The following is a 14,765-nucleotide window of genomic DNA, read 5'->3' on the forward strand; positions in this document are numbered from 1 at the left end:
CGGGACAATCGGATTGATGTACATACCGTTCGGCAACAATGCTCAGCCGAATGTCGATTAATAATCGCGTCGATTTTCAGACCGATCCATTCAATCCAGCGTTAATAAGTAAGAAAGTTTATTGATTGTATTGTGGAACCGATAATGTCAATGTACATGCTTTACATGTCAACAAAATTTATGCCTACAAATAATACAAATATGCGGAAAGTTTTTCGATGGAAATAGAATTATCCCCGTTTTCGTTTTAATCGGACAAGTATCAGATTTGACAAAGAAAAAAAAGGGAAGAATACGCAAATTGCGAAAATGCAATTTTTAGTCAGCGAAGGAGGGGAGGACAGAAAAAGGACACAACGTCTTTTCATATTTAACTATCGTCGAGTTTGTATTTTTCGTATTTTTTAATCGACAAGGTAAACGTGTGCCTTTGCTTCTATCTTGGATAAAATTTCGAAAATATCGTACTACAATTCCCTGGACTTTGTTTGAAGGAAAAATTTGCGAGCCGGGAGGCAAATGTTTAAAATACAAGTTAACCGTCTGTTGCGTAATATCCCACAGTTGCACTGTTGGCTCAGTGGTATCAGAGTTTAACTACGGAATTCCGGAAGCCTTAGAAACTTGAGGAACTCCCGGAGAACCTTAGAAATTACACATCACTGTCCTAAAATAATTCTAAGGTCCGTTTCAAAATTGCGCGGCTGAAAGCGATTACGATTTCATGTAATTTCGTCGATATCAAATTGTGCTCCGTGCCGATTATTTCACTTCGATTCGCTTTGCTCTAATCCGATAAAAGTAAAGTTATTCCTGTTCAATTGAATATCGAATTCTACGATCTTATAATCTTATAACGATCTGTTTTAACATTATTACTTTAAATGATGTAATTCGATGAAGTATCGGTTCTAAAAGGTGATCCCCTTAAATTTGGTAATAATCATGATGATAAAACAAATTGGCTAGAATCGCACGAAAATCTCTGACAAGAATTTTGGCGTCGCGATTTACATTCATCTCTATCTTATATGTTTTTTATTTTTCGTGCTTTCTTAATATTTCGTTCACATCGTTCATTACATTTCGAAATAACTCGCTTAGATATTCACGCCGCTTCAAAACTATTATCCGATAAATATTTCATATGGAATTCTCTTTAACAACGTTGTACTATAATATTTAGATGAATCATCTATCGAAATCATAATATTTAAAAAAGCGTCATCGGATCCATTTGTCAGCTGCAATTGTGGCTCGAATATAAATAGTTTACCAATATTCGATTAATATTTATGTTACAAATATTATCTACTGCGAAATGTGTATCAGAACCAGAAGTTACAAAATCGATGTTTCATTTTACATTAGCATAAGCAATAACTGATATATTTCAATTAATAATATGATCGATTTTCGTTCGGGATTCATCAAATTACTAATTCACGCATACCGCGAACCACCAAATTCAATTCTTCGCTTTCAATTTATTCCAACAGTGTATGTACTCTAATTTTTCCATGAATTGACATCAATTTTAATAACATTTTAATTTATTATTCGTAAATCGTTCAAAACATTTGTCCGATATCGGTTAAGATTGCTAGACTTTAATAGATCGCCGGAATATATTCGATACTCGACATCTTTCGATTTCAACTATCGTCTGGATAGATTTTTGGAAATTACCGAATTTGATCAGCTGTATACCTTAGCCCAATGTTCCATGAATATTTATAAGTTCGTGCAAAGCATAAACACATGTTAATTAATTATACGTGGTCGGGTAGGCGATCTCGATGTTCCGCCGCGGTTGTATTAGCGAAACGCGGAGAAAACACATTATGTGGAAAGTTGGAAAATGTTCGCTTGGAAATTTCTGGCGAGCTTGTATTTGTCGCCGCGAGATTGAAGCGTTTCCGCGACGATTCTTCGGTGTACCGGCTATTTACGAGCGAACTTTCAAGTTCAGAAAAAGCGAAACAACCATAGCGGACGATCGTACTTTCGGACAAAAAGCTTGCTGCCTCGTTGGAGTGTCGTTTTGATAGCGAAAAGGAATTTATAGGTCAGACGGGATTATTTCACGATAAATCGTTTCGCGATAACGCGATGAAAATATAATGTTTAACGGTAACTTATTGTGCTACTGCGCTTTATGTGAGTAAGCTATTCAGGATTGATATCGCATTGCTATTGGCAAATTAAAAAGAATAAAGAATAATGGACTGATGTTTGAAGAATGAAAGACAAATTGCAACATAATTGAGAAGAGTTGCCCCTTTCTTCTTTTCTTTTTTCTGCCTGCGTGAAAAATCCCATCAATTTTAATAGATTAAAGTTTTCAAACTTATTTGCAAGTTATATTAAAAGTTATTTCGTTTACATACATAGATTATTGCGTATCAGTTATAATGAACAGACAGCGTTCACGCCTGGCGTTAGCATAAAATATCTCTTTTCCCCCTTTCGACACCTTCCATTTGTTTTCTGAAATCTCCCATCGTGTCTACCCTTCGTACACACATATTGTTTTATGTGTTTTTCTTCCTTACATTCTCCAGACGTATTCGCTCGTTTATCAAACGTCATTTATTATCGCTTAATTACTTTTCATCGACTCGATATAATTTCTCTGCGTTGACAATTTCTAAAATCTGACGTAGCGAGACACAGAGATGCATACTTGATACGTGAAACATGACGAATGAAACGAGGACTGGCAGCAGTAAAACCGTAAAACAAACTCGAAGAAAAAGATAGTGAAAGAAAAAGCGAGTATGCATATTTGAAGAGCGATGCATACCAGTTCGAAGGCGTGAGCGAGAGACTGGAAAAAATGATACGAAGGAAAAAATGCGCGTATAGGAGATGAGGAGAAATGAGAGAACGCGTGGTTCGTGGTATACTTCCGGTACGATTTACAACCCCATTTCGCTCGCAGGAAGGCACTCGTTTCATTGAATTTGCAACGCGTTAACGCGCAGATAAAAACTGCAATGACTTTTAGAAGAATGCACTTCACGATCGATAAAACAATAATAGACGCATGATACGTTTCGTGTGTTTTGTATGATTTAAACAAACGAATTCCATATCCATCCGTTAATTACTATTTTAATCTCTAAGAAGAAAAATTTGTATTTCGCGAATTGAATCTTATTCTTAATTAAAAAACAACATTGCTTTTTTTTATCTTAGTCTGTATCTGACACACTGTTTTACAATTTCCCTTCTTTTCTCTTTGACGGCGAGAATATGAAACATAAAAAGATTAATTTGTACGTTATGATGTTTTATTATATCGTACCTTACAATTTTTGTACAATTTTTATTTAATTTCGACGATGAATTATTTCGTTTATCTTTCTCTCGTTTTTCCTTCTCTAGGACAGTTCCCGTTATCATATTTTAATATTTTTAAATATCGTATTTCTGCTTTTGTAAATAATAGGGCTCACAATATAGGGTCGAATCAAATAACGATTTTTATCACTGTATTGATCAAATATAATGTAACGAAAGGAATTTTTCATCGTGAGAAAAATGGACACAACGATACGAACCAATTAAAAACTGATTTCTGTCTGAAAAAAACCGCATTTTCACATGAATTCATGATAGAACGCGCGCGGATAGAAATTTACCGAATAACATAAATAAAAAATCCAATGATAAAAGGTTCAATGTTACCATCCATTTAGATTTAGATATTCGAACTAGAAAGGAAATGGTAGAATAAACCAATTTCATCTTTAAAAAGGTTCGACCGACTTATTTTCGCAACACTGTGATCTTGTTTATTTCTACGTCGTGCAAACATATGACTCACCGAACTAACGGGCTACTATGTAACCGATTCGTGCTGTTACGAAATCATTTGGCTCGTAATTTGTCACTAAGATACATAAGTATGTACATCAATTAAATTGTTTTGCAATTTTCGATAAACTAGACCATGTTCAGGTAAAAACGTGGATCTAATAATAACTCCTGCGCAATATTAAAACATCTAGATACTTCACTCTACATTTAGAAACTAGTATTTCTTTGAAGATTGAATTCTTCTTCAATTACCGTTTGTAACTCATTTTTAATATCCTTATTTCTATCAAAAAACGAAAATTTGTTCTACGATATGCGAATTAAACTACAATTGCTTGCGATCGATTACAATTTGAAAATCAATCACGTGCCGTAAGAAAATGGCTCTACAGAGAAAAGATTTAGGAAATGCCTTGAGAGTGCAACGTTCTTACAAGAAGTTTGTATCCTACATATTTTTATCTTGTATTCGCTCTTCCTTCGATCCTTCCCGCAGATATAAAAGTCTACAAGCTTCCTCTGCTGAGAATTCGCATATTGCTCCCGGCGGAGCCACAGTTTTATTTGCATAACCGAAAAATAATATCCGCGCAGAATGCATTGAATGATAATTTCGAAGATAGCGACGTTGCCTCCATTAATTCTCCGCGCAATATGAAACCCTGCAGCGCTAACACTGCATAGATAATATTCAGAGAAGGAAAAAAGATGGTAAAAGGTGGTTGGAAGTTCGAATAACGAGATAAGGATATTCTAGTTCAAGATGTTTTATCATAAGAAACGGAAGAGTTTTATAAACAGGTCAGGAAGACACCTTCTACCAGCAGTGAAAAATCTAGACTATGATATTTTCAATCTTTGCGTGTATTCTACACGTAATATCGTTCAAAATATTGACAAGAGATATCGACAAAGCTAAATGATTTGTCAAATCGATTATTCATGCGTCCATTTCCGTCGACTCTAAACATTTCTGACGCGCAGAATATTTAATAGACTTGGGAAATCCAATCCAATAACAACTGAATTCTGACATTTAGCGCAAAAAAATAGTTTACTTACGATGGATGGATATTGAAATTCTTGTAAACCCATTTAATAATATTTCTAGCCGCATGAAGGTATTTTTGGATCGCTGAAAATATAATATAATTCCAATTCAATTATTAAATAAAAAATAGTGTAATTACAGTTTGCAAATATTTCGTAACGAATACAGAGCAAATATCTTCCGTACTCTAAATTGCCAAGATCGTCACGAGCTTATAACGATTTATATAAAATAACCTGGCCATCTTTGGCAAAACCAGTGAAACGAACACGTATTCGTCGATGTATCTTCGAAGACGCAGCCCTCGAAAAGCGGCTATTCTCTGTTTGCCACATTCAAGGAGACTACAGAGTGCGGCCTAAAATTACCAACGGACTGAAAGATATTTATGGTCACCGGTACCTAAAATTATTGTGGCTTGGGAAATTCTAACCGATACTAGGTGCAACCAGTGCTGTGGCCTGCGATACACGCGGCCAGGTGTACACACACAACCTAGCCTGTCTGTGTGTGTAGTTGGACGCGCATTCGCGGACAGACCTGGCCTATGTGAACGTACGCGCATGTTACGTGTGTCGTGAACCGATTTGCTTAATCCATTCGCCAGTTCCGCGTGTAATGGACATTATACAGTCACGTGTGACTGATGAGCCAACATGGGGATCCGGAATCGTCGGGAATCAGAGAACTGGAGGAGTTTCAAAATTTCCGAATCCGCGCATTACATTCAACGCGTTCTGATGAACTTTGTCTATTGTTAGCATAAATCGGCCGGATTCCTTGCAGCCTTCACGGATGGGGATGACGAGGCAGAAATTACTTGACCGCGTGTTGGGCTTCTTCGGCTGTTGCTATTATTGCGCGATCATCGTCATAAATCATTGCATTCCAAGCGAAACACTTGCCTCCTAATGCAGCATTCTCCTTTAATTTTCTCTTTCCTTTTCTCATTTTTGTTTCAAACGTATTCTGTTCTTCTTCCTCTTTCATTTCGAGAAGTAGATCGTTCGGAGATTAAAAATCATTGTAGAAAATATGTATGTGTTTCTCTTTTGCAATATCGAGCGTAGCGTATAATATTTCAATTCTGTCGTATGAGAGTACTCGATTCGAGCGTGATTCTAATTTCGATAACAGTACTATCCTGACTCGTTTCTATTCAATCGGTAATCGGTTATCTTTTCCCGAATTCTATCACGCGATTTATATAATGTTATTCTAGATTTATAACGTAACAGTTCACTTGGCACGAGTTAAAAGAAATTACATACAATCAGTATTTAAATGTATCCATCTAAATTCCATTTAATTATTCCTATTACATAAAAATATCAATTTGCATAACGAGGCAACTAACAACGTTGATTCGAAGAACAGATCGCCAAATCTGTCGATTTTATTATTCATATGATCAAATTAGAGTAAATGCACAAATGCACGAACGCACGAATTAGGTGTCGCCTCGTGCAATTATGCGAGAATGCAGCCGCACGTTGTTGCCTAATATACTTTGCAAGCGATACGCACGGCAAACGTAGCGAATTTACGTTTCTGGTGGTTCTTTGACTGATTAGTGATGGAGCATTCAGAAACGAAGCTTACTGCTTCGATGATAGAATGCGATGTTTAATTACCTTATCACCTATCTACGTAAACCGCAGATCTGCCTTTAACGCGTTGCGTGGATTAAATGACGCGTTCCATTTGGCGAGTGGGTGTGTGTTCCGCAATGAACAACTTGTGATACTTTCATAGATTTCGGCTAAAGGCGTCGCTTCAGAAAATAAGTAACAAAGGAATTTTTACCAAACGAAACGCCCTAGATTTTCTACGCGATATTTGGAACGTTCCGCGTTCTTCGTTATTAGTGGATTTGAACTTATCTATCAAATAACAGTGATTTGTTATTTATAGAAGAATCAGAATTTATCTCATCGATTAGGAAAATGTTTTGATAGAACGTTGGAAATTCTGTTACGGAATTTGTATAGATGCAAGCGAGAAATCCACATGAAAGCTGTTAAACACGGTTGAAGTTACTCATTATTAATTCGATGAATATGCCCGGTAATTATTTAAATGACACCGCTCGGACAGTTGACTCGACAACGAGCGACACTGCCAACGTCGCCTGTCACTCAATTAGGTAAATTTCTGATACATTACTACAATTTGAAAAGTATTTAAGTCTCGTTTCCTGTCAACAGAAACCACGATAATATTCCATCTTACGTAATAGCTCTTAAATAATTATAGGTGAAAACGTAGGCGTTATAACTTAAAAAAAGGGGACGCTGGTTCTGGATTTATTTGAAGTTTCGTAGCAAAAATTTCGTTCCCGAAATTTTTCCCCGAGGATTCCCCCCCCCCCATTGATAAAACAAGAAGAATACGTTTGAATAAAGAATCATTTAAATATCTGAAACGTTCGGATCGTTTCATCGAGCGGCGAAGCGGGAGCAAGAATTTTCTATATGACAAACGTGACAAACGACCGCAATTCGAGCGACCGGCAAACAAAATTATTCGATTTAAACAACCGATTCTGTGTCACCGAATCACACCGAAAATCGTTCCACGGAAGGGCAGAGTGAATTTTTTATTTTTTCAAATCCGTTTTGTTCAGCATCGCTGCTTCGCCATATCCTACGGGTGTAAAATTATATTTGCTCCCGGACCGAGCATCCGGCAAGCCTGGTAAAAATTTCAGTCTGGCTACACCTATCGGCCGCCAAACGCTATAATGCTGCATCGAAATCGTGCGTGCACTTTGACAAGACCTGTATAATGACGTTACTAGCGATATCGATCGGATGCATACTGTTGGAGTATCGCATAAGTAACTGAACGAGATTTTGACACGATTCGTGAGAAACAAACGTGCTTTGTCTCGCGTTGTACTATCGGTTTGTTCGAAAAGCTAACGGCAAAATTGTGGAGAATCTCAAAAGTAAGGACCTTCCTAGGATTTATATCTTTCGTATTTCGTTTTATTTGTTTATCGTTATACCACTTTCAGTATTTCGACAAATGTGACCTACTTTTGCAGCAATCGTTACAGTATTTCGTGCAGCAAGTTATATAAAATTCCGCGAAGAGTAATAATTACGAAGAATAGATCGATTATTTCGGGAGAATAATTTTCACAAGATCAAACTTTCTAACTGTCAATCTCCCAGAAGCTTCGGAAAATCTAATTTCACCTTTCGTTACGTGAGCAATGTGACAGATTCGGTGAGAGTTACTAAAAAAATCAGTTTCACCCTACGAGTCTACCAACGAGACGAAATACGTTGCTCATGCAGTGTTGGCAACTTCAACATTCCCCGCTGACGCCTCGAGCGTGAAGAAAAAAAAATAAAACAAAAGGAGGAGGAAAAAGAAACTACAGAGAAAAGACGAAGATGAGCAAGCAAAGAAGAAACGAGCACGACGCGGCGTCTAACAGCTTCCCAGAGACATTTAAAAGCAAGAGCGAGGCAGCATCTGCAATTCTCACGTGTCGGGAAAGTTGTCAGCCAACCAGTTGCGCACATTCTCACTGCACTTCATCCAGGCCTGCTACGGCTGCTGGGTCAAGGTAAAACTTTACGAAAGGAAACTTAGAGGCGCCTTTGAAAAGGGGTAGGGTAAGTTTGTCAGGGAAGTTGCGCAGAAATGTTCGCAGCTTTTCTTAAGATCCCCGCGGAGAATAAGCGGAAATCTTTTCTTCTTTGGCTAAACGCAAAATTTCTCGCGGTTATTTTCTGGATACAATGAAATCCACTTTTCAGATGACCGTTTTCCACTCGCCACTGTTTGCCTCCTGAATTGTTAAAATTTACAATTTATGGGGTCTAAGACATCTCTGATCGTTATTTTTTTAAATGATTCTTTCCGACCTGTCCCTTTCCTAAGCGATGGACGAAGTTCGTAAAGAAATTTAAAAAAGACTGGAAAGTAAGCTATCTCATCTTGCGTACTTCGTCCACTTTCTATCGAAATTAATTTAATAATCTCCTTATTTTAAAATAAAAAATTACTTTCGCTATTCGCGTTATTTCAAACTAACAATTATCTGTTCTTCTATCCTATTCTACTGCACAGTGCAATATTTCATCTCGGAAAAATAAAGGTGGAAAAAGGTGGTACTAAATGATATAGAGTTAACATTTTAATACCGAAATTTAAACAGTTCCTCGCACCCGGCATGGGACCAGCGATACCGGTAAAGAGCAATGCAATTTATGAAATTATTTGTCGTGCTGTACGCGAAACCTATACCGTTATTAAAACTGGAAAACAGCAATTTTCTGCTGGTAACATTTTAAGGGATTTTTACGCGTGAACGGTAAAAAAAATGTCGGTGGTATTAAACTGACGATCAATGGCAACATAAACCTGCCTTATACTGTTAATTTGCGCTGCCGGTGAACCTTGTATTTTAACCCTCTGCACGAACAGCCTGTCGCGTACCGAAAATAAATCATCGTTCTCTAAATAGATATAATTCACCGGTCCAATCGTCCCTATCCTTATTTACTATGATTTATTAATAGCTCAATTTGCCCAATCTTTCATATACGCGATGATATACCTTGAGTGACTTTTAATCGAAACTATCGATGTGATTGGTAAGATTTTACGAATCATAGACAGCATAAATAATTACAAATTTGTTAGAAATATTTATCATTAAAGAAATAATGCACTGATCGTACTAAGAAGAAAGTTACAATCTTTGACAGGTGCCTGGGCAACTCTATGCATTTCTAAAGTCGTGTGAATATTTAATCGGTCGATAAACCATACGAATTAATTATCATTCGTCTTTCTACTCTTGCTTGCTTTCCGATAAACTGCAGGACAAATTCATGGTAACATCAACACGTACATTTATGATTACGTTTGCCTATTTATCTGGACAACCAGTTCTGTTTCGATCGTAGGAAGCGAATATTGCATACACCGGGAGATTTCATAACATAATGATCGTCACTTTTTCTAGATATTTAGACAATTATCGCGGTATCCAAACACACGATGGAACTGGAGGAGAGAAAATAATTAAATTCGCGCAATACCTGGAACTGTAAAAATCATGCAAACTAGTCTCGACAAACTGTCTCGCTCGAATCGTAGTGGCACGCTTCGCTAAAGCATCGAGTTGCAAAACAACGAAAACGTTCGTACAACTTCCAACTGTGACGGGTAAACTCTTAACGAGTAAAATATCGTCGTACAACGATAGAAAACTCTAGCGTCGTCCACATTTTTAACGAGTTATGTTATGCGTTAGGTGAGAACGGGATAATTTGAAATGGCTATGAGTTTCGACTTCGACTCTGATCGTCATACGTTTTATAATGAAACGAAACGAAAAATAAAACGACGAATAAAATCATTCACCGATAGAAAAATCATTAAACTCATCTAGCCTTAGAGGTGCGATCGATCACAAATTTCAGATCGCTTGTACCAAAAATTAGCCGAAAGTATTAGCAATAGTCAACGAATAGGGAAAAGGCAGTTCCAGTGGCTGCGATATAAAAGCGGGGCAACAATATCGATACGAACGAACGATAAATTCGAACAATCGAGTCGCCTCAGTATCAACAAGTCACGAACACACCCGGGCGTTTACAAAAGCAAAAATTAAACGAACGAATTATAAAAATTTACGAGTCCACAGGAACGGTCAATCAACGTTCGTTCTTTCCACGGAAACGCAGCTGCCCTCTCGCAAAATGACACACGACGTATTTGTTTTTTCAACGGCGGTGTGGCAATGTTCCCGAGCTGAATAATGGCCGGGGAAAATTCATTGAAGACGAACCGGTGCAATTAGTTTTTCCGCACGCAGAAGAATGCGGCGGTTACCAATCCGTCGTCGGAGAATTTAATTTTGTTACGCATAGAAAGGAATGCTGTCCACCCCCTTTTCCACCGCCGATGCTAGCCATCCTCGTAGATACGGCGAGCAGGGCTCACAGAGAAAAACCAAACGCGACTGCCATTTAAAAATAGAATCTGAAAATTAAATGGGCCGTCGATCGATCGAATCTTCCTTCCTACATATTTCCCTACCGATCCGGCTTCTATCTCAGGCCATATTTTTACAGAGAATTTTTCCTGCCAACGTTGTACCGCGTATCAGCGAATGTTTTCCAAGTTGGAACTTGCAGCGCAAAATATCAAAATATTCCTGTAAAAATGGTAACAACGGACTGGTATCGAAGGTGAAACGATTGTTCGAAACGTGAGCCATACATAGTGGTTTTCCTGAGGAATATCGGTCGCCCCCGTTCGATCGACGATTAAATTGATATCTTCGATTTTATTTGCGTTTCGTTTGTGATAATAGCGATTTGTATAGATAAGGTGTATATACTCCTCTGGCGGGGTTATTTCACGATCAAACAACGAAGCTTCTACAAAGAAGAAATCGAAAAACTCGTGGAAATATCGATAATCCTGTAAATATAACATGACGATATCTAATACGGTAAAAACGCAACAACTTTTCTACTCGAATCAATAAAAGAACGAACGAAGATCGAGTGGTAACTGTACACGACAGCCTGCAGCGATTTTCATAGAATAAAAATAACAGTGGAACGGCCGAACCTGCAATCTGTTCGCCATAGGGCAAAGGGCCTAAAACTTTATCCTCCAATAATTTCCCCTACCTCCGAACGATCTTTCAAGTGAAAACCCACTTTCCACTCCCTTTTCTTCGACGACCGTGGTACATGGTCCTTCGGGTCTCGCTGCCTACTCAGCTGCGCTGCGGTCAGTTTCAGTCGAAAAGAAGTTGTCCCTCGAAAGAGTCCCGTAGAAAGGAACTCCATTTTCTGCCGGTACGAAGGGAACGAGTGCAAGGAACCTCATAGAACGGCACAGGCCAGAACTCGAGCACCAACGGACGCTATTCAGCCGTAACAAAAGGCAATCACCATAGAAGTGGTGGAACTGGAAGCAGCAGCCGTCATAAGTTATCGGAATCGCGTCGATATTTCGCCGAGAATTTCGAAGGGAACGAGTTGCCGCAGGATGGCCGACCTTCCTGTCCGTACGCTCTCTCTCTCTCTCCCCCTCTCTCTCTCTCCTTCTAAACGCGACCTTAAGGATCCTCGTTCATGAAAGTGATTTCTCGGGTGTCACCGACCCATTCAACCTGGTCGAGGCGTTTTCGATAACTGATACACTTCTGAGCACTTTTTAACGAGACCTTCTCGGGCTCTGAGAGTTGTTCGAGAGCAGTTTCACTTCGAACGGGCGAACTTGCGCTCGCTGTTTCAGCCGTGCACGTGTTTCTTCATATTCTTCATTCGTTAACGCTTTAGTCATTAGCGGCGGGTGCAAAGAATCGGCTGATTACGAGTGGAAAATAGTTTTCCAGCGTTTCTCGAAATTGAATTCCGAATCAGTAAGTAATTTCCGAGTTCTTGGACCGTGGTTCTGTTTTTAATGAACTTTGTTAGGACGGGTAAATATCTTTTTCAGTATATCGTTGCAGGAAAGAGAAGAGAAACGCAGCGAGAACAGGAAGAATTACGAAAGTTTTCTCGGTGCTCATTGATTAAAGAGTCGAAGAGCCAGGAGAAAAGGAGTCTGAGATGAGACTGCGTTTCTGACTTCCTTTTTTTATTAAATATTTAAGCTTCGCTTTTTTCGAATCGTTTCGTACGTTCCTCGTGAATTTCGACTCGAACCTCTGAGTAATTAAACTGTCCCTTTCCTTGCCCTCTTCCTTCCTTCAAAGACATTAATAACAAGCAGCAAACAGTACGAATTTTTCAATTAAAACGAACTTTCTTCGTTATTAAATTATTGTTCTATTATGCAATTAAATCCTATCCTTTACCAATGTCTCGAATGAAGTAATTCAAGTAGAAATGGATGCCTCTGTCAAATACTTAAATTAGATAGCCAAAAGTCTACGAAGAGATAAGACGTGACTCCGATATCTCGCACCGTTCATATTTCGTTATAAATTCTCTCTCGATAAACGTTACAAACTTCATCAGAGAAAAAATTAATTAATTGTACGCTCTCGAATCTGTCTGGCCTCTTCTGCCTGAGCCAGCCGACTCAAGTTACTCGTTTAAATTCCAAACAAGCTAGACACGGTGTGTCGCAACATCGTACCCTGTGCCTGCTAATAGCGCGCCTCTTTCGGCGTTCAATCTTCAAAGTCCTCCGTTCGATTTCTTAAAGCACTCGAGAACGCTCGATAAAGCGCTGGCTGTGTCGCGCTATTCCTCCACTAATCGACTATTGCGAATAATAAACGGCATCTTTGACGATTTCACTGAGAGCGTGGCTTAAATCAACATCATCAGACGCGAGTAGATCGGATGTAATTGCTCCGGCTACGATTTAATGGTCCACTCGATACTTCCACCCTATAATCGGTCCATCGTACGACCTGGCTGTCTCGATAAAAAGTCACCTTCTTCCCTTCCCTTCCTTCTTTCCAGCCTCCTACACAACTAGATCGTTACGACTTCCAGCTGACTTTTCGCTTTTTAACCCAAGGATACGCGACGCGACGACCAAATCACTTTCTGGCTCATGAAAATTGAGAATACAATTTGTAAGGCGCTCGACGATGAATATTAAGTCGATCCAATACAAGTCGATCCTCTTCTGCCTAGTTCGATGCATTAAAATAATCACGAGTTTTCTCGGGACAGACATCAGATTACGATCGTTTCCACGGCGACGTTCTTCACGGTCATGGAGAGACGATTCCGCCAATTGAATCGGGAATTACACGTCGCCCAATATAGTTATACGAGGTTTATTAACGTTTATCGGTTACGCGGGCATCGTTGTCGCGCGATCGACGCGAATAATCGCTAATATGCGTATTCAGCCGTGTTGCAATCCATGGCCGAGAGATAAAGTCGAAATTGTTTCGCCGATTAGAGCGAAGATTAGGCTAACGGGGTTTGCACTGTGGCAAATTTAGTTACCTTTACGTTATAAAATGGCACAATTGGAATTTAGGTTCGTTACATTTCAAATTAGAAAATTTTGGTAGGTTTGAATAATTCAAATCTATTCTTTCAAGAAATTCCATGGCTACGGCAATACGTTTTCATCCTATATACGTATTTATGGTTTTCACGTTGAGAGGAATGTCCAAGGAAATACATAATCATAATATGATTTAAACTTCAAATTACCTGGAAATTCGTTGCGAATTTAGGACGACTAGAACAGATAACTGAAAATTGGGTCCGACAGGAATTCCAAGGTAACATTATGGAATGGAATAGCAACTTTTTAGCGCGATAATGACTTTCCGGTAAATTAGAATCGATAAGCCACATCGGTATACCATTTCTAGATCCCGCTAACGATCTTTTTGCAGGTGTCGGCGTTGAACGGAGGCAAACATACGCGACAAAAACCCGATGGAGGTCACCTAGTCAAACGTCCCTTTTTATCCTCTGGCTTGTACAAAAATCTCCCCATTCGTTTCGCGGCCGGACAATGATTCCGTGCGATTATTAATGCGAAAAGTTTTACGCGCGGCAAGGAAATGCGGCAAAAATTTCGTCAATCTCTCGCCGCGTAATTGTTTTAAACGTCCCGCTTTTGTCCAGATTTTTCAGTTAACGACCAACGGCCCGTGTTTGCTTTAAAAAATACACCGGTGAAAATTCTTACCGGCACCTGTCTGTCCTGTAAATTGGGTTATACAAATATTTCCAAAAGCTCGGTAATCCCTAGACGCGATACTATTTTTCGCTTACATCTTTCTCTTTCGTGATTTTTTTCCTAATTCTTTTATTCGCTCCCCTGAGAGTATTTTCAGTTACGCGATATTTTGTTCGAACATTTTTATTCGAAGATACCTTTGTCCATTTTAACAATTTTGAAATCGAGAGTTAATCTG

At 38.8% G+C, this 14,765-nt stretch overlaps 1 protein-coding gene across 3 annotated transcripts in view; it reads right to left on the reverse strand.

Annotated features, from left to right (window-relative positions):
* LOC132913452 (uncharacterized) overlaps positions 1-14,765 on the reverse strand; it is a 248,495-nt gene that overhangs the window by 150,901 nt on the left and 82,829 nt on the right. The gene's annotated exons all lie outside the window — the stretch shown is intronic.

The sequence above is a fragment of the Bombus pascuorum genome, chromosome 13 (genome assembly GCF_905332965.1).
Source record: "Bombus pascuorum chromosome 13, iyBomPasc1.1, whole genome shotgun sequence".
Lineage (NCBI taxonomy): Eukaryota > Metazoa > Arthropoda > Insecta > Hymenoptera > Apidae > Bombus > Bombus pascuorum.